The sequence below is a fragment of the Ylistrum balloti genome, unplaced genomic scaffold (genome assembly GCF_031769215.1).
Source record: "Ylistrum balloti isolate Yb309-2 unplaced genomic scaffold, AGI_CSIRO_Ybal_v1 Utg369812, whole genome shotgun sequence".
In the NCBI taxonomy this organism is placed as follows: Eukaryota; Metazoa; Mollusca; class Bivalvia; order Pectinida; family Pectinidae; genus Ylistrum; species Ylistrum balloti.
This window is the reverse complement of record NW_026781984.1, coordinates 305,001-329,039: the sequence shown is the minus strand read 5'-3', so window position 1 is coordinate 329,039 and position 24,039 is coordinate 305,001.

The window sequence follows — 24,039 nt, the reverse complement described above, 5'->3', positions numbered from 1 at the left end:
GCTTGTATCCAGTATAATACTCTACCTATTTTGGGGCTTGTATCCAGTATAATACTATACTTATTTTGGGCTTGTATCCAGTATAATACTCTACCTATTTTGGGGCTTGTATCCAGTATAATACTATACTTATTTTGGGCTTGTATCCAGTATAATACTCTACCTATTTTGGGGCTTGTATCCAGTATAATACTATACTTATTTTGGGGTTTGTATCCAGTATAATTCCCTATCTTTTTTGTTAAACCCGTTTGTGTGTTTGTAAATTATTACAACCAAATTACTTATGATAGATACTTCTAATAGATATTTGAACTGATCTGAACTGATCTGAACTGATCTGAACTGAACTGATCTGAACTGAACTGATCTGATCTCAACTGATCTGAACTGAAGTGATCTGAACTGATCTGATCTGATCTGAACTGATCTGAACTGATCTGAACTGAACTGATCTGAACTGATCTGATCTGATCTGATCTGAACTGATCTGAACTGAAGTGATCTGAACTGATCTGATCTGATCTGAACTGATCTGAACTGATCTGAACTGAACTGATCTGAACTGAACTGATCTGATCTCAACTGATCTGAACTGAAGTGATCTGAACTGATCTGATCTGAACTGATCTGAACTGAACTGATCTGATCTGAACTGATCTGAACTGATCTGAACTGAAGTGATCTGAACTGATCTGATCTGATCGGATCTGATCTGAATTGAATTGAATTGAATTTAACTGAAACGAAATCAAATAAAATGAATTGAACTGAAGTTGTGACACAGGAGCGAGACCGATTACAGTAAATGCTAGAACTCCGTCGACAGTACCACACATGTCACCCACAACTTCGATGGTTTTCGTCTTGTCTTGGTACACAAAGTCTACGAGTTCAAATATGGTCATGTTGACGTTACGTGCTATATATTTCTTTGGGCTAAACTTTGAAATCATATACCTTATCACAAATTAGCAGCTTCAGAACGGATATGTTAAAGTAAATTTACTGATATCCATTGTCATGACGACTTAACTAATAGTAATTTTTGTCACAGTTTGATAAAAAGATAAAACACGTGATGTTAACTTACAGATAAAAAACGTAATGTTAACTTACAGATAAAACACGTGATGTTAACTTACAGATAAAGCACGTGACGTTAACTTACAGATAAAACACGTGATGTTAACTTACCGGAAAACACGTGATATTAACTTACAGATAAACACGTGATGTTAACTTACATGTTAACTTACAGATAAAACACGTGATGTTAACTTACAGGTAAAACACGCGATGTTAACTTACAGATAAAACACGTGATGTTAACTTACAGGTGAAACACGTGATGTCAACTTAAAGGTAAACACGTGATGTTAACTTACAGATAAAACACGTGATATTAACTGAATCGAGAACTTACACAAGTCATGGACAATTGGATCACTAACGTAATGGCCAGGAAAGTGACACCGAAGTGAAACCATCCCCCAGTAAACTCATTAGGCTTATGTGTTACAACATATGGCTGATATCAATGTTACATATTAAAAGTTCAACACAGTCCTGTTTCACTTATCAATTAATTCACTTCCCAATAAACTAACCGAATACCCAGAAAATATATCTTAACACCATTTTTTCTTCTTCTGACCTATAACAAATTGAATGGCACTGGCATTAATGTAAAACGCAATCGGGACCTAATGACCATCTGAATCCACGTGCTATCTATGGTCGGATTCTGTTACGGTTTATCAACAAACTGTGGCGGTTTGAAATATGTATAGTGTAACATACCTACTACACAATGTATCCCTGGTGATTTGCTCACATGACAACACACAGGCTAGACTAAATTCGTGACTCTGTCTGTCGTCCGTCTAACACTTTTTTAAATGCACAACCTGGTAAAGCACACCTCTTTCACCATGAAAGAAAAAAAGATATATTTGTTGTCTATGTAAGTAAACAGATTGAGAAATGAGCATGAAAAATCTTTGAAACAGGTCTGCATTTTTTACTTATTAATAACTCCTCCCCCATATTAGTATCTTATACATGTATCACGCCTTTTATTAAAGTTAATTCGATAAAAATGAAGTAAATTAATCTATTCAAATTAAAACATTTATTATATAAAACTTTTATTTGTTTAAAACGAGACCATAATTTAGAAATATGCTTTTAACTTGTTCATGTTGCTAAAATACTTAATTTTATCAAAAAGCAGAAAAATATCCTAATTTGATAATTTGAGGTTAGAATTAGCCGCTAACTTGTAGGCCTACTACAAGCTTAGGAAAAAGAGATGGCAGGCAAAGCTCAATTGAGATGTCCTGACAGAAATTACTTTCTATACAGAAATTATAAAAGTGTTGTTATAGCTATTTAGTTATGCTTTCTGAACAGTATTGATTTGTATAATTCAAAGGAACTGACAGTCGCCTACCTGTAGTTGCTTGTTGACACCACTGGCTGTCTCAATAGGCTATAATTACACCAGGCGTTATGTTAAGCTTTACGCTTACATAAGATTTCACGTAGAGCGACTTATGACATGTACGGGACGCTTGTCATGCGCAGTAAATTCTCTGTTAATCCCTGATCAGAAATGGAACTTCTTATTGGCTAAGGTATCGGAAAATGTGATTTGATTGGACAATCGCAATTTTCACCATTTTGGGGTAAACTAGGTATTCCAAGGCTGAGCTGTGTCACTCTGAACGCAGCATTCAACGAATAAAGTAGAATATTGGAAACTATAAAAAAAACCAGCATGCTGACAGTGCATGGTAAACATCAGAAACTGATGGATATTCCTTCTGTTTGAATAAGTAAAGCCATTGAATCGCTTTGGCTTTTGGTGTTTGACAATCGGGGGCCTTGAGTCTTGATCAGGGTCTTGAATATTTCTATATCCCAAAAGCCTACCGGCAAAATATCATGCATCTAACAATTCTAGTCCCGGTAGCTCAAAAATTAGGAGTTAAATCAGTGGTTAGTGAAAAAATATCGAATTGCTGCCACTGAAAACCAAAAAATAAAAATAAAAACTCTGATGTAAAATAAACGCCGAAAACATATCAGCCTGCTTTGTTTCAAGAAATCTACAGCTGTGTAATCATAAATAATATTTCCAGTTTTGTTTGATTAATGTTTAGAAATATTTTCTCATCACTGTTTATCTCTAACCAACCTTTGAACAAGCGGGGCCTGGTTAATCAGAAGTTGTTCGAGTCGCTTAACAAATATGACTTCTCTTTTTGTTATTTAGGAATCACTCAAGTGGAAAAGTTGAGGCCGAACGGACGACGGACGCTACACCACAGAAAGAATGGCCCCTTGGATTTATTTGCTGGTTTAATCGGTCCGCGAACAACCAGGGTCTTACTAAATCGGGTTTTTCATGTAGTATATGACTTAAGTACTGAATTTAAATAGCAATAATTTAGAAAGCAGAAGATTACGTCATTCTTCTCTCTATCCAACCCTATTCCAACTCTGAATAAACACTGACCAATACATGAATACACACACACACGATAATTCCCTCCGACATTAATTGACATTACTAATTACCAGGTAATTAATTATTTCAAATCTACAGCTATTTTGTCAAAGTGTATGTTATCAAACTGAGTCGAAGTCTGTGGTTGTACACGCACAATATTTATTTGAAAGACTTAGTTACTCATAACACATGTTCACTTACAACATGAGTACATATTCCTAATTGGATGAAACATTCCCGAAACATTTGAACACATGATATGGAGAGTTTCACTAAGTGATATTACACGGGGGATTGATATGCTTAAACTCTACCATTCATACACTGAATAATTTAACACGAAAACCTTATATTTCACTGATAAAACTAATAAATATTCATCTATGTACAAGGTACCTAACATTTAGATTAACATGTTCTATCCAATCTAATATCAGTTCTGTAGTTTTACAGTTTTTACAAGAAAACCATGATTTGATCAATCCGATATTTCTTACTTCAGATATTTACCTTCGTATGTCCTGCCCAAGAACACATGTTGTCCTGGTTGCGCCTTTAGGCAAGAAACTTTACCCTAATTGATCTGTATAAGATACGACAGGCCTCCCGTATGTTGTTCTGTGAGGTAGTCACCAGCTTCTACAGTGAGAGTTCGTCTCAACATGACTTAGGTAGTTCACGGGACAAAAAACTTCGCAAACAAAGTAAATCCATTTGTTTAAACTTGTAATTTAACCACAATGGAAGACAGAGCTTGACTGCATCTTTTATTTATCAACGACACCACAAACCCAACTGAACTGAGCATGCGTAAACGATTGTTGATTTCAATAATTTTTTAGGGGGAAAGGGGGTCGGAGCTGTTCACTAGTTCGTTGTGAATACAAATCATACACTGTTATGAAAACAATTATGACAGAACGTCATCTCAAACCTTAAGAGATTAAACCGGCTACCAATTTTTGTAAAGAATATCTCAGCTAAATTCTTAAAGCAGCTTTAATATCTTGTCCTAGTTTGAAACTTAGAATTTGACACTGTGAAAGAGTGTTATCTTTGAGAGTAAGGGGGCATTTAGGCAGAGAGACAGCTAGAGTGCCCGGTGAATCAAAGTAATTGGCTGATAAGAGAGCTGTGTACATCCGAGCGTGCACAGCAATGTGAGGTGGATGTTTATTGTTTTAAAGATTAGTAAGGTGATTTTTTAGAAAGTTACGTGATTTTATTCATGGAGACTTGACAGTTAATTAATAGGAAATTACAGAGAAACAGTGAATATTGAAATTAAACAGTGTTGTGGAAACAGAGTATGGTGTGTGGTCGTTGAGGTGAACGATGAAAGGCTGACTGGGAAGAGCTGTGATATGGACAGTGGAGAGCAAAGATGTGACCACAGTCTGAGAGTCGTGGATGAGAGATATTTTGTAAACATTAGATGTAAATAACTGTGCATATTTTGGAGACGCAAATAAACTGTAAATAGAAAAATAATCTTAAGTAAATCATTTTATTAAAAGTGGCAATGTAGAGGCTCCGTCACATTTGGTGGCAGCGGTGGGATGAGAATTCAAAACAGAAAGTTGAGTGGTGTAAAAATTCAAGATGACAAAAAATTCACGGGGAAGAAATAGATGAGAAATTAGCCACTGCAGAAGAACAGTCTAAAAGATTGGAACATAACAGAATTAATGTGAAATCTTGGGATATTTTACGGAACTTTTAGATGGTGACCTTGATTCTTGGATGAAGAACTTTAACCGTCTCAGCAGGAAGGCCAATGGATGGAATGACACAAAAAAACTGCCGACTTTTATGACAGGACAAAGATTTGTCATTTACTAAATTACGTCAAAATTTGACAAGACGATGTATGCCCGCAGAACTCAAATCTGTGTACTACAGCGCATTATTCCAAGCGAAGCAGAAAGTTGGAGAGAGTGTTGATGATTTTGCACCACGGATTAACAAGAGCTTATAGCAAAATGCCTCACGACCAAAGACAAACACTTATCAAGGGACGTTTTATTCAAGGATTTGATGACAATATCAAGCGGTTCGTGTTGTTGTCCAATCCCAAAACATTTGAGGAAGCCTTTAGCACAGTCAAATGGGATAAATGTAACAATCACGTGACCTCCGTACAGTGTAGTGCGGTGAGAGAGGAACTATCGTTAGACAATAAGTCTCTCAAGTCAGCACATTAGCAACACCAATAGTCATTAATATAAGATGGGAAAACTGGTTTCGCAGTTGTCGTAAAACAAATAAAAAATATTTATTAAGAATCTGTCAAACAGGGTAAAACAAATGAAGAATTAACAGTGGTTCCATCACAACATGGTCAATTTATGTTTTTTTTTGTTCTACTTCTCGGTCCATTTGTTTACTACTTGACTGTCATCAAATGGGAATACCCCTAAGATGATATCGTATTCATCGTGTCAAAAAATAAACAATGTACAACATGTCAACATAATTACACTCAAATTCTGTAAAATTTGGGCAAATCATTAAGAAAAGAAAGATTTACACGGAGACTCCAGAAAAAAAGTAAAAGGAGAATAAGACCAGGCGTTCCTGAAGAGAAAGCAACTTCAGTTTCATCGACAACACCAGCCGACAAAGAAAAAATAAATATCATCAGCATTATCTATTTTTACCCGTTCCTGGACAGCCGAGGGGTAATGCTTGGAGTGGAGCCTGATATAAGTGTACACATATTTGTCATATGAAATATGATAAAGTTTAATTTAGCTGTGTATTTAACAAGTAACAGTGTCTGTTGAACACAACGTTCGTCCACCTGTCAATATACACTTTAAACTTTCACTGTTTACAATAGATAGCCTGGTGTGACCCCAGTAGATTCAGCTGTCAATTACAGACACATGTAGGACGGTATGGCTTTTATAAAACTAAAAATGGAATCTCGATAACAATTCCGGACCACTTCTATATACAGTTGTTGAGTTTTATATGTTAAATCATTTACGTTCAAGTGAAAAGTGAACAAATTGGAAATTATAGTCACGTAAGTCAGAATGTACATATCATTCTACATACTAATTCAACCATGCGTGACAAAATTGTCAGGAATGCGATCTCATGAGATAAATTTCATATGTGATAGATCTGTGGTGATTCAGGATAAGATGGTCACTGTTAAATTTGTAGAAATTCGATAAAAAATTGTATTTTACAGAAATGTTGTCACACATAAAACATGTATTGATATATCCTGCTGGTCGGATGGCGCAGTGGTAACGCACTCGCCTTCAATCCAAAGCGTCCGGGCTTCGATTCCCGGAACGGACGTGAAAAGGTCTTGGGTCACCTGCCTGACCACGTGGGTTCTCCGGTTTCCTCCAACTGTCAAACCCCTCGTGCCCTTACATTCGGGCCACCAAGAGTAATTCATATAAGCTTAAAGCTTGTTTCGTCATTGTTGTACTCTAGAAAGTTTATATATCATATCCTGACATTATTTAAATATTAAAGTTGGAATTCGTTTGGAATCTTTAAATTGAAGGGTGCATATTACTACGGAGTGTTATCAGTACCGTGTGGACTGGCAACAATGGAGATACGCGACTAATTCCATTGATACGTTTGACAGACACATGGCCATACACAGGATAATGATTGTGGGGTATATTTCGTCAATATCGTGTTTGTATCCGTAGTTTTAGTCATTAAAGCTGGTGCTGTCCGTTTTGTTGGATCGTGCTGAGAGGGTATTTGTGATACAAATTATGTAAGTCATCAGGAGACATATAAACATAAAATCCTATCATTCTCTATTAAAAATAAAAAGCGTTTATAGTCGGTCTAACCACTGGAGTAGCAAATTTTGATATTGTATCTAAATCAGCTGGAAACAAAGAATAAATAAAAAGAAATTTAATCAGAGAAAAGAAATTTACATCAGATCTGAAATTATTTTGGCTCAAGTATGTGTACCAGAGCGATCTACAACTTTTTAAAGTTTTTACAGAAAACTTGACGAAGCTGAAATGTCTGCGGTGATTTACATGACTGGAGTGTGTCGTGGTCACAACATTTGAAAAGAAACAATTGAAGGTATATATACCCACGATACAGACGTATAGGCACGATTGGTTCATATTATCTACCACAGGTGGGTCCCACATACGTTGTAGTGTAATTGGAACACATTTGTGTAGAATCTGGATTTAATAGTGACAGCCTTTGTCGTCATTTGATTCGGTTGGTTGGTTAAATCTCACCTGGGGAACAATTTCGATTTTCTATCAAAATTCCGTTATTACACCTTCCTAACGTGGACACAAGGTATACAGGTAGTAATGTACGGTTAAACGGGCACAGTTTTTCTCATCAGTCAATATTCAGTGTCAGAAACCTTGACATCAATGGAAGCTTAGCTATAACAATAGTTTATCAAATAATTCCACATTATACTTTTTATTTTTTTAATTATTTATTTCACGTTGATGACGAACAGATAGTCAACAGACAATATGACATATACAAGAAAAAAAACCTTCCTTTTTTACTTTCGACACTTTTATCACTATACCAGCTGACCTAGTGAAACGGAGGGTAGTATCTCTGGGGTATCAGAATTACGTTTGTTTACCATGAAGATACTGATGCTGAGGGTCGCTCTTACAAAGCAATAACTAAAACGATATGTGTACAGAATAAAGGCGACTAACTACAGAATCACAATATCGCAACGTTCACAACAAATCATGTAGACCAGAATGGTTTGAGCCAAGTTTTTATTATAAATAAATAAATTTACATACCTTTTTCCACGTGATCAATAAATTCGTGTTTCAGTGGTGGAAACACACGTCTACGACAACAATTTTAGAAATGGAGAATGTGCCATATATTTGCAATTGCTTCAGTTATAGGTGATGTTCAGTTCAGTTAAATATGTAATAACTAAACGGTGACGTCATCAATTGGCTAATTCAGTTCATTCAGTTAAAATGTTTCAACACAACGTAATTGTTTTCGTAACATACTCCCACGGAAACACAATACTGACTGCGTCATGGTGCCTCTCCTGCTCTTTTCTGGTATGTTATTACGAACACATTTAATAATAAACAAATAATGATGATTTAAATGGTATTTATACATCTATTGTGGTGTCGTTTTGTAATAAATATTTATATATGATAATAACTTAAACGTATATGTAAAGTTATATGTCTTTATTAAAGATGTAATTATGTGGACTTAAATAGCAATGATTAGATTACACTGTAGCCATGTGTTACAAAATAAGGTCTAAACAGTGTGAAACAGTTCTGCGTCAGTTATCGTTTAATGTATAACAAAATTAATTCCTCTGTTCCTTGACGGCGACAGAGAATGCCGCTCCTGATCAATTATTCTAGTTTGTAAAATACTTTGTCTTTGGAGTCTCACGTATTATGCCGGTTATGAAACTGACGGCGATGGTCATTCTTTACACTTTTTCTTATTCATCAGGTTTATAGAGAGAATCATCATTCACAGTTTCCGTATACTTCGACCCTTGAATGGTGTATACAAACATACAAACTGACCGTGGACAAATAGCATTTCACTGTAATCAATTGCTTGACCATAGCTTATGAATCGGTCAGATGGTCCACTAAAATTAATTACTTGACCATTGCTAATGAAACTAGGTAGTATAAATACGACCCGAGAGAGAGTTAAGAGTGGGGGCGGGGGGCGGGGGGCGGGGGGAGGGGGGAGGGGAGTACAGATAGTGGCTAGAGTGTCTAAAGAGAGTGTATTGACTGTCGGTGCCTCATCCGCCCTCTCTCAAATTCCGGACTTGTTGTGAAGAATACTGATGCTTAGACTTATTTAAAAAAAAAAAAACTGAACATGGGTTGGACTTTCATCGTCTTCATTTTAAGTAACCCGACAGGGCTGCTCTGTAACACTCCATCGATATAAAAACCCGACACATTAAAGTATGCTGTTTTACGTAATTCTTGTTGTTTTTAATTAATTAACCTGAATAATTAATATTCATGAAGTAATAACATCAAAATATTTGTGACGTCATCACAATGCGGCAAGCATTAAAGCAGGCAGTAGGAGGGTACATTTTTTGCTCTTATTTTTTTGGGGAAAATGTAAAATGATGTCTATGCAGTTTGATGCATGAGCATGTAAATTTATGTTATTTATTCGGCAGTTGTATTTGTGCAATAGTATTAACTGTAACTTTACAAGCGTTAATTGTGATATCCCCTCTGATAGCCTGGCGGTAGTAATCTAATTATAATTGTGAAAAACGGTTGAACGGTGACACCGGGTTCAGAATACCTATTGAAAATTTTTGTTTTCATCATACTGTTCATGCAAGATATAAGCCTAGTTACCCCGTAGCTGACGTCATCAACGTTTGAGCACATATGCATTATTAACCATTTCAAAGTTCTCAGGAACCTGTAAATCTGCGTCTTATTTGGTTTTGTTTCCGGAATATGAAAACATAGAGTCGGTTCTGTATACTACATACGGTGAAACTTGCCGTTCTCGAAGGATACAACTCGGTAATGTCATCCAAAGTCATCGAAAACGGTGTCAATATCATGCCATTTCGTAACATGACGACAAAGATAACATAACGCAATTATTTCACCTGACACCGTTCCGGTATTTTGTGATTCTCGTGGGAACCTCATAAAAATAACATCATGATTGTTTTTATCACTGCATACAGAACGGTGTCAGGTGAAATAATTGACCGATGAAATGTGGCCGGCCCTGTACATTTTAGTAATGCACTCTTTTCTCCTGCTATACCTTTATAGTATGTTAAAAAAACCAAGATGGCGCATATGCAAATTAAGTAAGCAAGCTTAATCTGCCGTACTATCTTTACCAATCACTAATGGAGTGCTAAGTAACCTTCGGTGGTGTTTTTGATCTTCCAACTGCTCGTTTAAGTAAGAATACGTAGCTAAAGATACAATAAAATTGTGAATGGAAGCTAAATATTTTACTATCTACTTATTATTTTCCATAAACAATTTTTGTAGGAACTTTTTGTATTTTAGAAAACTCTTGGTGACAAAGGGTTCCACTAAAGATGTGCTTTCTGCTTTATGTCTGTGGCAGCAGGACGACAACGTTAGCAAATAAGAGTAGCCTGAATGATTTAACTCCATGTTAAACTCACACTACAGGCAGGATGAAGTGCAACATATAGCCTTGTGTCGGTGTGTATTTGTCATAGTGTTTGTGTGTGTGTATAGGAAGGATGTGGTGCCAGATATAGGCTTGTGTCGGTATTTATTAGTCATAGTGTTTGTGTGTGTGTATAGGAAGGATGTGGTGCCGGATATAGGCTTGTGTCGGTATGTATTAGGTATAGTGTTTGTGTGGGTGTATATGAAGGATGTGGTGCTGGATATAGGCTTGTGTCGGTATGTATTAGGTGTAGTGTTTGTGTGTGGGTGTAAAGGAAGGATGTGGTGCCAGATATAGGCTTGTGTCGGTATGTATTAGGTGTAGTGTTTGTGTGTGGGTGTAAAGGAAGGATGTGGTGCCAGATATAGGCTTGTGTCGGTATGTATTAGTCGTAGTGTTTGTGTGTATATAGGAAGGATGTGGTGCCAGATATAGGCTTGTGTCGGTATGTATTTGGTATAGTGTTTGTGTGTGGGTGTATAGGAAGGATGTGGTGCCAGATATAGGCTTGTGTCGGTATGTATTAGGTATAGTGTTTGTGTGTGGGTGTATAGGAAGGATGTGGTGCCAGATATAGGCTTGTGTCGGTATGTATTAGTCATAGTGTTTGTGTGTGTATAGGAAGGATGTGGTGCCGGATATAGGCTTGTGTCGGTATGTATTAGGTATAGTGTTTGTGTATGTATAGGAAGGATGTGGTGCCAGATATAGGCTTGTGTCGGTATGTATTAGGTATAGTGTTTGTGTGTGGGTGTGTAGGAAGGATGTGGTGCCAGATATAGGTTTGTGTCGGTATGTATTAGTCATAGTGTTTGTGTGTGGGTGTATAGGAAGGATGTGGTGCCAGGTATAGGCTTGTGTCGGTATGTATTAGGTATAGTGTTTGTGTGTGGGTGTATAGGAAGGACGTGGTGCCGGATATAGGCTTGTGTCGGTATGTATTAGTCATAATGTTTGTATGGGTGTATAGGAAGGATGTAGTGCCGGATATAGGCATGTGTCGGTATGTATTTGGTATAGTGTTTGTGTGTGGGTGTATAGGAAGGATGTGGTGCCAGAGTTAGGCTTGTGTCGGTATGTATTTGGTATAGTGTTTGTGTGTGGGTGTATAGGAAGGATGTGGTGCCAGATTTAGGCTTGTGTCGGTATGTATTTTGTATAGTGTTTGTGTGTGGGTGTATAGGAAGGATGTGGTGCCAGATTTAGGCTTGTGTCGGTATGTATTTGGTATAGTGTTTGTGTATGGGTGTATAGGAAGGATGTGGTGCCTGATTTAGGCTTGTGTCGGTATGTATTTGGTATAGTGTTTGTGTGGGTGTATAGGAAGGATGTGGTGCCGGATATAGGCTTGTGTCGGTATGTATTAGGTATAGTGTTTGTGTGTGTATAGGAAGGATGTGGTGCCAGATATAGGCATGTGTCGGTATGTATTAGTCATAGAGCATGGACCTTTAAATATTGCATCATATTGTTACATAAACTCTGTGGTCAATATACCCTTATATCTCAAACGTCAACACCTGTGTTTATACATTTAATACATGATAGTAATGCGTGTCGGTCACGTAGAGTTTAATACCATTAAGTAATTCTTCTGGTCAATTGTCTTTATCTATTAAGATGTTGAATATTATAGAACCGATGTATAAATTCGACACAGAGTTTGGTGATTCGCAGTCGATACTTTGGGTTGTCTACTCAACAGTATACACCTTACACTATATTAATTAAACAACATCAACGCCCTACAACACAGTTTTGATTGTCATTGCCTGAAAACATTAACAACTACAAAATCTTCATCTACACTACAAGAAGCGACATAATATTATACTTGTGTCGGTATGTATTAGTCATAGTGTTTGTGTATTTGTATAGGAAGGATGTGGTGCCGGATATAGGCTTGTGTCGGTATGTAGTAGGTATAGTGTTTGTGTGTGGGTGTATAGGAAGGACGTGGTGCCGGATATAGGCTTGTGTCGGTATGTATTAGTCATAGTGTTTGTGTATTTGTATAGGAAGGATGTGGTGCCGGATATAGGCTTGTGTCAGTATGTAGTAGGTATAGTGTTTGTGTGTTTGTATAGGAAGGATGTGGTGCCGGATATAGGCTTGTGTCGGTATGTAGTAGGTATAGTGTTTGTGTGTGGGTTGTACAGAAGGGATGTGGTGCCGGGTATTTGATCATATCTGTAAAGATAAGTTATATTGAGTTTGAGTAGGCACAAGAGACTTCACCAACTGAAGTTTACTGTAGGCGTACAACAGATATGTAACACATACTGTTTTTGAGCTACCGGGGACTGATCAATGTGATTTGTGTTACAGTTAAGATCATATCACAACTCCAGTAAAATCAGCTCTGAATGATGTTTGCTTATTTTGGTTATTCATACGCAGTGAAGCTCAAATCAATGGCTCAAGCAGGTGATTGTTATTGTCAAATCAACGGCTCAAGCGGGCGATTGTTATTGTCAAATCAACGGCTCAAGCGGGCGATTGTTATTGTCAAATCAATGGCTCAAGCAGGTGATTGTTATTGTCAAATCAATGGCTCAAGCGGGCGATTGTTATTGTCAAATCAATGGCTCAAGCAGGTGATTGTTATTGTCAAATCAATGGCTCAAGCGGGCGATTGTTATTGTCAGAGCAACGGCTCAAGCGGGCGATTGTTATTGTCAGAGCAACGGCTCAAGCGGGCGATTGTTATTGTCAAATCAATGGCTCAAGCGGGCGATTGTTATTGTCAAATCAATGGCTCAAGCGGGCGATTGTTATTGTCAAATCAATGGCTCAAGCAGGTGATTGTTATTGTCAAATCAATGGCTCAAGCGGGCGATTGTTATTGTCAGAGCAACGGCTCAAGCAGGTGATTGTTATTGTCAAATCAATGGCTCAAGCGGGCGATTGTTATTGTCAAATCAATGGCTCAAGCGGGCGATTGTTATTGTCAAATCAATGGCTCAAGCGGGCGATTGTTATTGTCAAATCAATGGCTCAAGCGGGCGATTGTTATTGTCAAATCAATGGCTCAAGCGGGCGATTGTTATTGTCAAATCAATGGCTCAAGCGGGTGATTGTTATTGTCAAATCAATGGCTCAAGCGGGCGATTGTTATTGTCAGAGCAACGGCTCAAGCAGGTGATTGTTATTGTCAAATCAATGGCTCAAGCGGGCGATTGTTATTGTCAGAGCAACGGCTCAAGCGGGCGATTGTTATTGTCAAATCAATGGCTCAAGCGGGCGATTGTTATTGTCAGAGCAACGGCTCAAGCAGGTGATTGTTATTGTCAAATCAATGGCTCATGCGGGCGATTGTTATTGTCAGAGCAACGGCTCAAGCAGGTGATTGTTATTGTCAAATCAATGGCTCAAGCAGGTGATTGTTATTGTCAAATCAATGGCTCAAGCGGGCGATTGTTATTGTCAGAGCAACGGCTCAAGCAGGTGATTGTTATTGTCAAATCAATGGCTCAAGCAGGCGATTGTTATTGTCAAATCAATGGCTCAAGCAGATGATTGTTATTGTCAAATCAATGGCTCAAGCGGGCGATTGTTATTGTCAAATCAATGGCTCAAGCGGGCGATTGTTATTGTCAGAGCAACGGCTCAAGCAGGTGATTGTTATTGTCAAATCAATGGCTCAAGCAGGCGATTGTTATTGTCAAATCAACGGCTCAAGCAGGTGATTGTTATTGTCAAATCAATGGCTCAAGCGGGCGATTGTTATTGTCAGAGCAACGGCTCAAGCAGGTGATTGTTATTGTCAAATCAATGGCTCAAGCAGGCGATTGTTATTGTCAAATCAATGGCTCAAGCAGGTGATTGTTATTGTCAAATCAACGGCTCAAGCAGGTGATTGTTATTGTCAAATCAATGGCTCAAGCAGGTGATTGTTATTGTCAAATCAATGGCTCAAGCGGGTGATTGTTATTGTCAAATCAATGGCTCAAACGGGCGATTGTTATTGTCAGAGCAACGGCTCAAGCAGGTGATTGTTATTGTCAAATCAATGGCTCAAGCAGGTGATTGTTATTGTCAAATCAATGGCTCAAGCGGGCGATTGTTATTGTCAGAGCAACGGCTCAAGCAGGTGATTGTTATTGTCAAATCAATGGCTCAAGCAGGTGATTGTTATTGTCAAATCAATGGCTCAAGCGGGCGATTGTTATTGTCAGAGCAACGGCTCAAGCAGGTGATTGTTATTGTCAAATCAACGGCTCAAGCAGGTGATTGTTATTGTCAAATCAATGGCTCAAGCAGGTGATTGTTATTGTCAAATCAATGGCTCAAGCGGGCGATTGTTATTGTCAGAGCAACGGCTCAAGCAGGTGATTGTTATTGTCAAATCAATGGCTCAAGCGGGCGATTGTTATTGTCAAATCAATGGCTCAAGCGGGCGATTGTTATTGTCAAATCAATGGCTCAAGCGGGCGATTGTTATTGTCAGAGCAACGGCTCAAGCAGGTGATTGTTATTGTCAAATCAATGGCTCAAGCAGGCGATTGTTATTGTCAAATCAATGGCTCAAGCAGGCGATTGTTATTGTCAAATCAATGGCTCAAGCGGGCGATTGTTATTGTCAGAGCAACGGCTCGAGCAGGTGATTGTTATTGTCAGAGCAACAGCTCAAGCATGTGATTTTTATTGCCAAATCAATGGTTTAAGCATACGTTGATCAAGTCAAGAGCGAAGACATTTATAAATAGTCTGTGAAATAAAAGTTTTATTGTCAATTCACAGTGTCAGATCGTCAATGTCAGATAACATTATAATATAAATTAAGAACACCTTTCACTCACCTATCTAGATTTGAATACATATTTTTGTCATCCTGCTCCAATTCAAGTCATTCAGTATAAATAAACATTAATGTTCAACTCAATATTTTTTCTTGTGATAATGGAGAACCTACCAGTTGAAATTATGGAAAAAATATATAAACAAGTCGTAATTGAGAAAGTCACAGAGAAAGAAGAAGTGAACAAAGAACTGAAAGAAATTTTTGAATTGCATGTGTGGAAGTATACAATATGGACAATAAGGGCTGGATCTACTAAATATGAAAATGAGATCGAAAAAGAGCTATTGGGAATATTGTAGTGGGCACAATATGTCTCCATCACTGACCAAGGAGCTCGTTTTTGACAAAGGAATGTGATGAAGTAAGTCAGACATCTATATAATGTCAAAATAGTCAATATGACACCTGATACCATTTAAATATTGTCATATGTCACACACGCACACGACTTCATTTTATGTCAATTGTTAATAGTGAAATTTGTCACTCAAGTGTAGAACATAATTTGTGTTAAATCTTAATGTGACTGGCTGGCTTATCAGACAGATAGTTTAATTGCGGTCACCTTAGTGTCAGAATCATGCCGTGAAACATTGGCTGGACATGCTCTCCAGCATGGAGACATTAACTGGTCACGGTTTAATTGTAGATCAGTAGAAGACACTTTCCCTATCAGAATTAGATTATAATTGCTTTAGGATAAACTGTAAGATCACAGCAAATAGAGTCAGTCCTGGTGTGGCTGTGGAAGGAGTAACTTGTTAAGCTCGATACTCAGGCCATACATGTTATCATTGTTGTAACTTGTGTTAATACTCAACATTTGTACTTGAGAACGGTTGTTGCTGATCTTTTGTATAACATAAGGATAGTACAACATAGCGGGGTAACATCAATGAACAGTATCAATATGGCTTCATTAGGTAAGTGAATACAAAACACGAAAATATTAAATTAACATTTTAATCACATTAAAAGATATGTACATTTTAAACATTATCATACTACCCGAGATGGGGTTGTTGGGGCTGTTGAGGATAGTTCTATAGTAGAAGTCCGGATCATAGATGAGGATTCATCTTTGTTGCTCTAGGAGTAAAATGGGTATTCATTAACAAATTTTCCACATGTTGTTCCAATATAATGCTGTATTTGTTTTACATTCTATTAACAACCAGTCATTTAAAGAAATGTCATGTCTAGAAGTGAAATAAAACCAGTTGTTTTTTTTCATTTCTGCTTGTTAACCTTCGACTTATTACAATTAATACATCGCTTTATTGTGATACATAAAGCTATCAATTTGACATATACATATTTCACTTCAACAGTTAACATCATTAAAACTCTAATAAAACATAAACGTTTGCTTTATGTTTGGTGTTGTCATCATCATGTTAGTTTTTCATAACGTGTTTCTATACACCATAGAAATAATCAGAGTAAACCTGAATGTAAAAGTGACTGAACTAAAAAGCGAGAAAATTCAGCTTGGAGATATTTCAGTGTATGGGTTATTGACCTATTTTCCCACTAGATTAGCATAAATTTGACAAAGTTAAAAAAAAAAAAATACTTACACACTGTGGAAGATTTAGACTTTCCCCTCCTGTGATCTGTTCACAGTCGACAGAGGGAAAAACGTCAATGTGATCGGATGATCCTGCGGCAGAACATGTAATGTGCACTGTGCACACCAATCCAAAATAACCAGATTGGAATAACTTGCAGGCATTGTCCTCAAATAGAAGACTTCATGACTTGAAGTCAACTTACACGTAACGTCATTCCTAACAAACGTCAAACTAAATTCATCTAGCAGAGACTGCAATGGTATACCGTGAAGACATACGCTCAACAAAATCACTAAACTTGTTACTGTCATGGCGAAGGATGAGATGGAAGTGCGCGGGAATTTTTTTTTTTTTTTTTTTTTGTCGTTGTTATTAATTACAATTTAAATTTGTAAGATATACTTTAAGTGTAAAAAATGTATATAACAAAATGAAAACTATAACAAAAACAAAAATTAAACGATAAGTTTTTTTTTTGTATTTGCATCAAAACTGCAGCCTATCAGCGTTTGAAAGTCGTACGGAAATATAACTAAAGCGTGTCTAGGACTGTTCTGCATTCATGCAGGATCCGCTTATAATGAAACGCTCGAGCAATGTATAAATGTTTCAAATAAACAGGAGAATAAAGGAAAGTGTTGGAATGGGTTTTTTTCATATAAAGCTGGTTTAGGTCTACATTTGAGTTAGAATCAAGTGAGGTTTGACTGTATTGCAAAGTGTTTGAACTATTTTTAAAATAAATAGTTAGCTGGAACACCATTTTCCCATAAGCCATCTGGTTACAGCAATCATATTACAAAATGGCCTCCGTAGTTGCAGTTGACAAGGTTGAAAAACAACACTTTGTTGATAACCTTTTCTTAACATTCCCACCAATTTAGCTCAATGGCACCAGTGGAACTGGACTAAAGTTTTAAAATGTTTTTTCAAGATGGCGGCCATGTTGGATTTCAGACATACCCTAGAAATTACAACACTTGGTTTTTGGGAGCCGGGCTGAAAAATAAAACATGGCGGTCAATATTTAGAAAGTGAAAGCCGTAATGTAAATGTGGAAATTCTACAACGCACGAGACCTGACAACATCAAACGATACGACATGTTGACAAGGTCGGTCACGGGTACTGTATACCGCCACAAGTTTTGATCTTGCGATTTCGGTATAGTTATTAAGGTGCCCGTTAGAGACAAGAGTATGTGTCAACCGGACAGGGAAATGTCTATCTGGCCATTTCTACCTATACTTCATTCCTTTTTGTAGACTTGGTCAATTTATTTCATAAAAACCCCAGTGAAGAGGTAAAACATCTCTCTTCAATGTATATGTTACTAAGATCAAGGGCAAAAGAGTAAGTTGAACTCCAGGCCTAAGTGATGCATTGTCCGCCCACATCGGCGGGTCACGTTGATAGTTATACCACTGAAAGAGTGAAACAAAGGGCAGTAACTCTGAGATATCAAAATGGAGTGATGTAACTGCCGAGTGACAAAATAATGGTACCACGAGGCATGTCAGCAACGGGTGGACTCTCGGTTATAGGCAAACAGGTCCAAGGGAGATAACTGCCAAGGAGGCAGGCTTTACGATTTCTCGTTTAGAATTTATCAAATGTACATTGTATATCTTTAGTATTCAAAATGAATCATGCTCGCCCATCGGTCTCGAAAGCATCAAGCAACAATAATTAGGTTTTTTTTTTTTTTTTTGAGCTTAACGTCCTTGTTCCGGTTATAACCGAGCCTAGGACACTAAGGGGGAGGGGGCTTGTAGGGCCGAGGCATAAGGGTGTGCAATTTCGCTTTTTAGTAATCACCAAACAGGTCTAATATGGGGAGGACAGATCTGACTAAATCTATACCCTAACGTCTAAAAAAAAAAAAAAAAAAAAACTGGGGAAATTTTGGACTGTCACAGAAATGCCTAGTCCTACTCTAGTCTCACTTTATATTTCCCTATTATAAACCTATGCTCTGTGGCGGCTAGCAATCAGCCTTCTCTTTTTCGAAAACCAGCAGAGGTTCTTTAACGTGCACGGCGTGACTCACTGTACACCGGGCCCCCGTTTAACGTCCCTTCCGAAGGACAAGAAGTTTTAGAAGATAGCGGGAGAGAGCGTATGGGAAAGTCGGAAATTGGAAAATAGGTTTAGCTTGTTAGCTGGTGTAGGTTTGTTATTTGTAGATGGGATTACTAGCCACCATTTGACAAGGTTAGTCATGCTGGTCTAGGGTGGATTTTAAAAGTGGGGAACTGTGTTATTAAGTTCAGTTATGAGAGTGGATGTGATGGGGTGATGTAAAGAATGTGCTGGAATTGGGTTAGCGTAGATTTTTGGGATTAGTGAGAATAAATGTGAATTATTATACAAACGATGTCGTTCGGGAGACTGTAGATTACTGTGTATAATCGTCTACATGTCTACCCTACTAGAACAGGGATTTGTATATTAGAAGGTGGAAGGAAGAGTGGAAGAGATTTTGTAAAGGTTGTTGGCTTTGGGTCTCGGCCCAGTGTATGTTGTATTTATGTAGGTGATGTTTTTGTGTATGTATGTGGTGTTGTGGGTATGGTTACTTAAAAAAAGGGGGGGGACTTATTGTTTTTCTACAGTGTCCCCTGCTAAGGGATGTGATGTGTGTTATTGGCATGTATTAAAGGGTATTGTTGGTATGTGTGAGGTGGTGAAATTATAGTCCTGTGTCCAGTGTTGAATACACCTCCCTGTAAAGTCAATTACAGAGGGCTGTGTATCCTGGTTTCCCTACCTACCATAGGTTACTGAACACCCATTGGGCACATGTAGATTCGAATACGTCCACTGTTTATCCAGTTATAGTAAGCAGTGGTTGTACGATCTACAAGTAGTATCTATTTGTGTTTTTATTCTATACTGGACATGCACTCATAATTGCGTATATTGTGTGTGTGTGTGGTTTTTTTTTTTTTTTTTTTAATATATCGCTTTCCTAGATTTTATCAATATAATCAATATCCGTTAGATAGGAGGTTAATTGGTCGAATACATATTTTCTATGTTGTTTTGGAGGGTTGAGTACCGTTTTGGAATCGAATTTCATATTGTCTATATGCTCAATTTGGTTTTGGAAAACTGATCTAAAGTTGTCATGGATGGTGCATTCGAACAGAATGTGTTCTATGGTTTCCGGTTCACCACAGTTTGGACAATATGGATTGACTTCCTTTTTAATACGGTTGATGTTATGACCGAGTTTGGTGTAGCCTAATCGAAGTCTAGTGATAACAGTGTCTTCTACTTTATTATAACTATATAACTGAGGTTGGATCTTAACATTGCTCTCGATGGAATAGAGCCAGTTATTAGTTAATTTCGACCAATTTTCCTGCCTTATCAATTGAGTTTTGTTATTGATTATACTGACGACCTCTGATACACTCAAGTATATATTTAGATGAACATCACGTGACCCTAAGGCTGCTCTAGCGAGTTGATCGGCTATCTCGTTACCTAAAATGTCGACATGAGATGGAATCCATTCGAATTTTAGATCTATTCCTAATTGATCGATCTCGGTGATCATATAATGAATTGCATTAAGCAGTTTAGGTCTACTGCTATTTCCAGTTGTCAAGGATTGTAGTGTGTACTCGTTCAAATTTGGTGTGGTTTTTCTTAATACCTAGTAATGCTATTTGAATAGCCATGAGTTCAGCTGTGTAGACCGAGGCTCTGTCACTTAGTCGAAGAGATTTTCTGATGTTAAATGTATCGTTATATATACCTATCCCTACTCTATCATTGGTTGGATTTTTAGAGCCATCGGTATAAAATTTAACGAAGTTGTTATATTTCTTATCTATCAACTCTAATGCTAGGTGTTTTGCGCCTATCGGGTCGTGGTGTTTATCTAACGTCTTATGCAGTAATAGCGATACGTTTGGTGATGTTTTTAACCACGGGACTTGGAAATCTTGTTTGCGGGAGATCTTGACACCTTCTAAACCATATTTCTGTTTTAATCTAAGTATTTCTGAAGGATAGGGAGCCCTGATGTTGGTAACAGGTATTTCACTATTTTGTATTGCTTTATTTAGTAAGCTCCTATCCCCATGATTTTGGGTTCTAGCCCAGTATTTTAGTGTAAGGTTTTCTCGCCTAAGTGTTAGTGTTGTTTCGCCGGCCTCTGCTAGTAAACTATTGCTGTTGGTGTTTTTGATGGTCCTTAGCGCTACCCTTAAGGCTGTGTGTTGTATTACATCTAGATGTTTTAATACTGTGTCACTAGCTATATTATATACCTGGCACCCGTAATCTAACCTTGATCTAACTAAGGCCTTATATAACATTAATTGAGTTGTTTTATTGGTGCCAAATTTACAACCAGAAATATACCTCATGGTGTTAATTGCCTTTTGGCATGATTCCTTTACATATTGAATATGTTTACTCCATGTGAGTTTGTGATCGATTATCATGCCTAAATACCTAACTTGTTTTTCAAATTTTAATTTGGTCTGGCCTAGGTATAGTTCTGGTAGTGTTCTACTTCTAGAGAAATACATTGCTACAGTTTTTTGTTTGGATGGTTTAAAACCCCACTTATTGGCCCACTCATTAATTGCTGTAAGATTTTTTTGGATATGTTTGGTTAGATATCTAATGTTTTTGCCTGTACTCCAGATACACCCATCATCTGCAAATTGCGCTAACTTGGTGTTGTTGTTTAGCGTATCTGACAGTGTGTTGATGTAAATATTAAAGAGTGTTGGAGAAATAACGCTGCCTTGTGCTACACCGTTGTCTAGTTCAAGTTGATCCGAAAGAGTGTTATGGATCCTAACTTGAATTTTTCGCTTTTTAAGGAAACTGTTGACGAATTTGAAGATGTTACCTGTTATGCCGAATTTTTTTAGTGAGACCAGAAGTCCGTCATGCCAAATGAGATCATAAGCTTTTTCCAGATCTAAGAAGACAGCTAGAGTGTGTTGTTTGAGGTTAAAACCTTTTTTTATCTCTGAAGTGAGTCGTAGTAGTGGGTCTAATGTCGATCTACCCTTACAGAATCCGCTCTGTTCCTCGTTTATGATACCTGATCTTTCTAATGAGTGTACTAGCCTATTGTTTACCATAGTTTCCATAACCTTAATTAGGTGTGAGGTTAGAGCTATGGGCCTATATGATGCAGGTTCTTGTGGATTTTTACCTGGTTTTAGTATAGGTATAACAATGGCATTTTTCCAAGATTCAGGTATTATACCTGTGTCCCATATGTGGTTGTAAAAAAGGAGTATGATGTCTGTGATGTTGTCTGGACAGTGTTTGAGTATGTTGTATGAAATATTATCATCGCCCGGGGACGTGTTTCTCTTGTTCTGTAGTGCTTGTTTGTATTCTGTGATTGTGAATGGGCAGTTGAGATCACCGGTGTTGGGGCCTGGGTCTTTGATTTCATTATCAATGGTGAGCTGATTGTGAACTTTATTTAGTTTGAATTCAGGGGTCAAATTATCATTACTACTAGCCTTTTGATATTGTTTAGCTAGAGTATCTGCCTTTTCCTTATCGGTAATATTGTTCTTACCTAGTATAGGGATTTCTGATCTACTTATCCCCTGTATAGCTTTGACCTTTGACCAAACGTTTTTCAAATTAGTTTTATTATTTAAAGATGTACAAAACTCTTGCCAATGATTGTTTTTGGCGTTTTGAATGATGTTATTGAAATTTGTTTTGCATCTTGTGTACTCTGTTTTTAATAGTTCACTATTTTTATTTGCCCTCCATTTTCTTTCGCTATTCTTTTTGAGTTTTTTGGCTAACCTACACTCATCGTTCCACCATGGATTGTTTTTCCTCGTTTTGGGTTTGCCTGAAGTTTTAGGGATAGATGTTGACGCTATATCTAAAATAGCCCTAGTTAAATTTGCATTAAAGACGTCAACATCTTGATCGAAAATTTCCTCATGTTGGATTGTTTCTGCTAAAATTTTGAATTGGTCCCAATTGGCCTTATTAAAAACCCATCGTGGTGGGTATTGAATTGTATTGACATGAGGTTTAAAATCAAACTGTGTCAAAATTGGGTAATGGTCGGAACCTAGAGTGCTATCGAGGGTGTTCCAGTAGCTGCATTTACTAGCTAAGTTTGGAGACGCTAGTGTGATATCTAGATGGGATTCGATACCCCGTGCAACATCTATTCTAGTAGGGTTACCCTCATTTAGTATGGTTAGACCAGTCTCATCTGCCCATTTGTGTATTGTTTCTCCCCGGGAATTGTTTTTGTTACTTCCCCACAATGTATGATGTCCATTAAAATCCCCGGTTACAATGATGTTATCTGTGTCGATATTTTCTATCAGATTCACCAGGGAATTAAATGGAATTGGTTTTGTGGGGGAGAGGTATATATTGAGTATGACTGTTTTGTTTGTTTTGTTGTGTAGTTCTATTCCTAGAGCCACAAGATCTTGGTCTTTGATTTCATATTCTTTGTATGCAATTCCGCATTTTATATATATTGCCAAACCTTGGTCCGAATCGTACCTAAATGGTGGATTGTAACCATTAATTTTTAAACTTTTGTGTTTAGGTTTAAGCATTGTTTCTTGAATACATAAAATATCGGGAGCATTTTCGTTCAGAAATGATTTTAATTTGAAATTTCCGGCTTAAGGCCTCCTGCATTCCAATGCATGACAGTAAGGCCTGACTGGTCATTTAATATACCCGCGAAAGAAAATGGGTATTTATATTAAATTTATGTTGCTTGTGGCTCTAGTAAAGCTGTCGTTTGCTATTTCCAGGTCTCGGCTGATTGGCGGTGTGTTTTGCCCGTGATCTGGTGTTAGGGCGTGTTGGTGTTGTTTGTTTGTTTTTTGGTGTTGTTTTATTGTTTGTTTGTGTCCTACGCCTACACAATCCAGTAGGAGAGCGAGGTGTGGGAGGTTTGGACAGAACCGAGTCGTC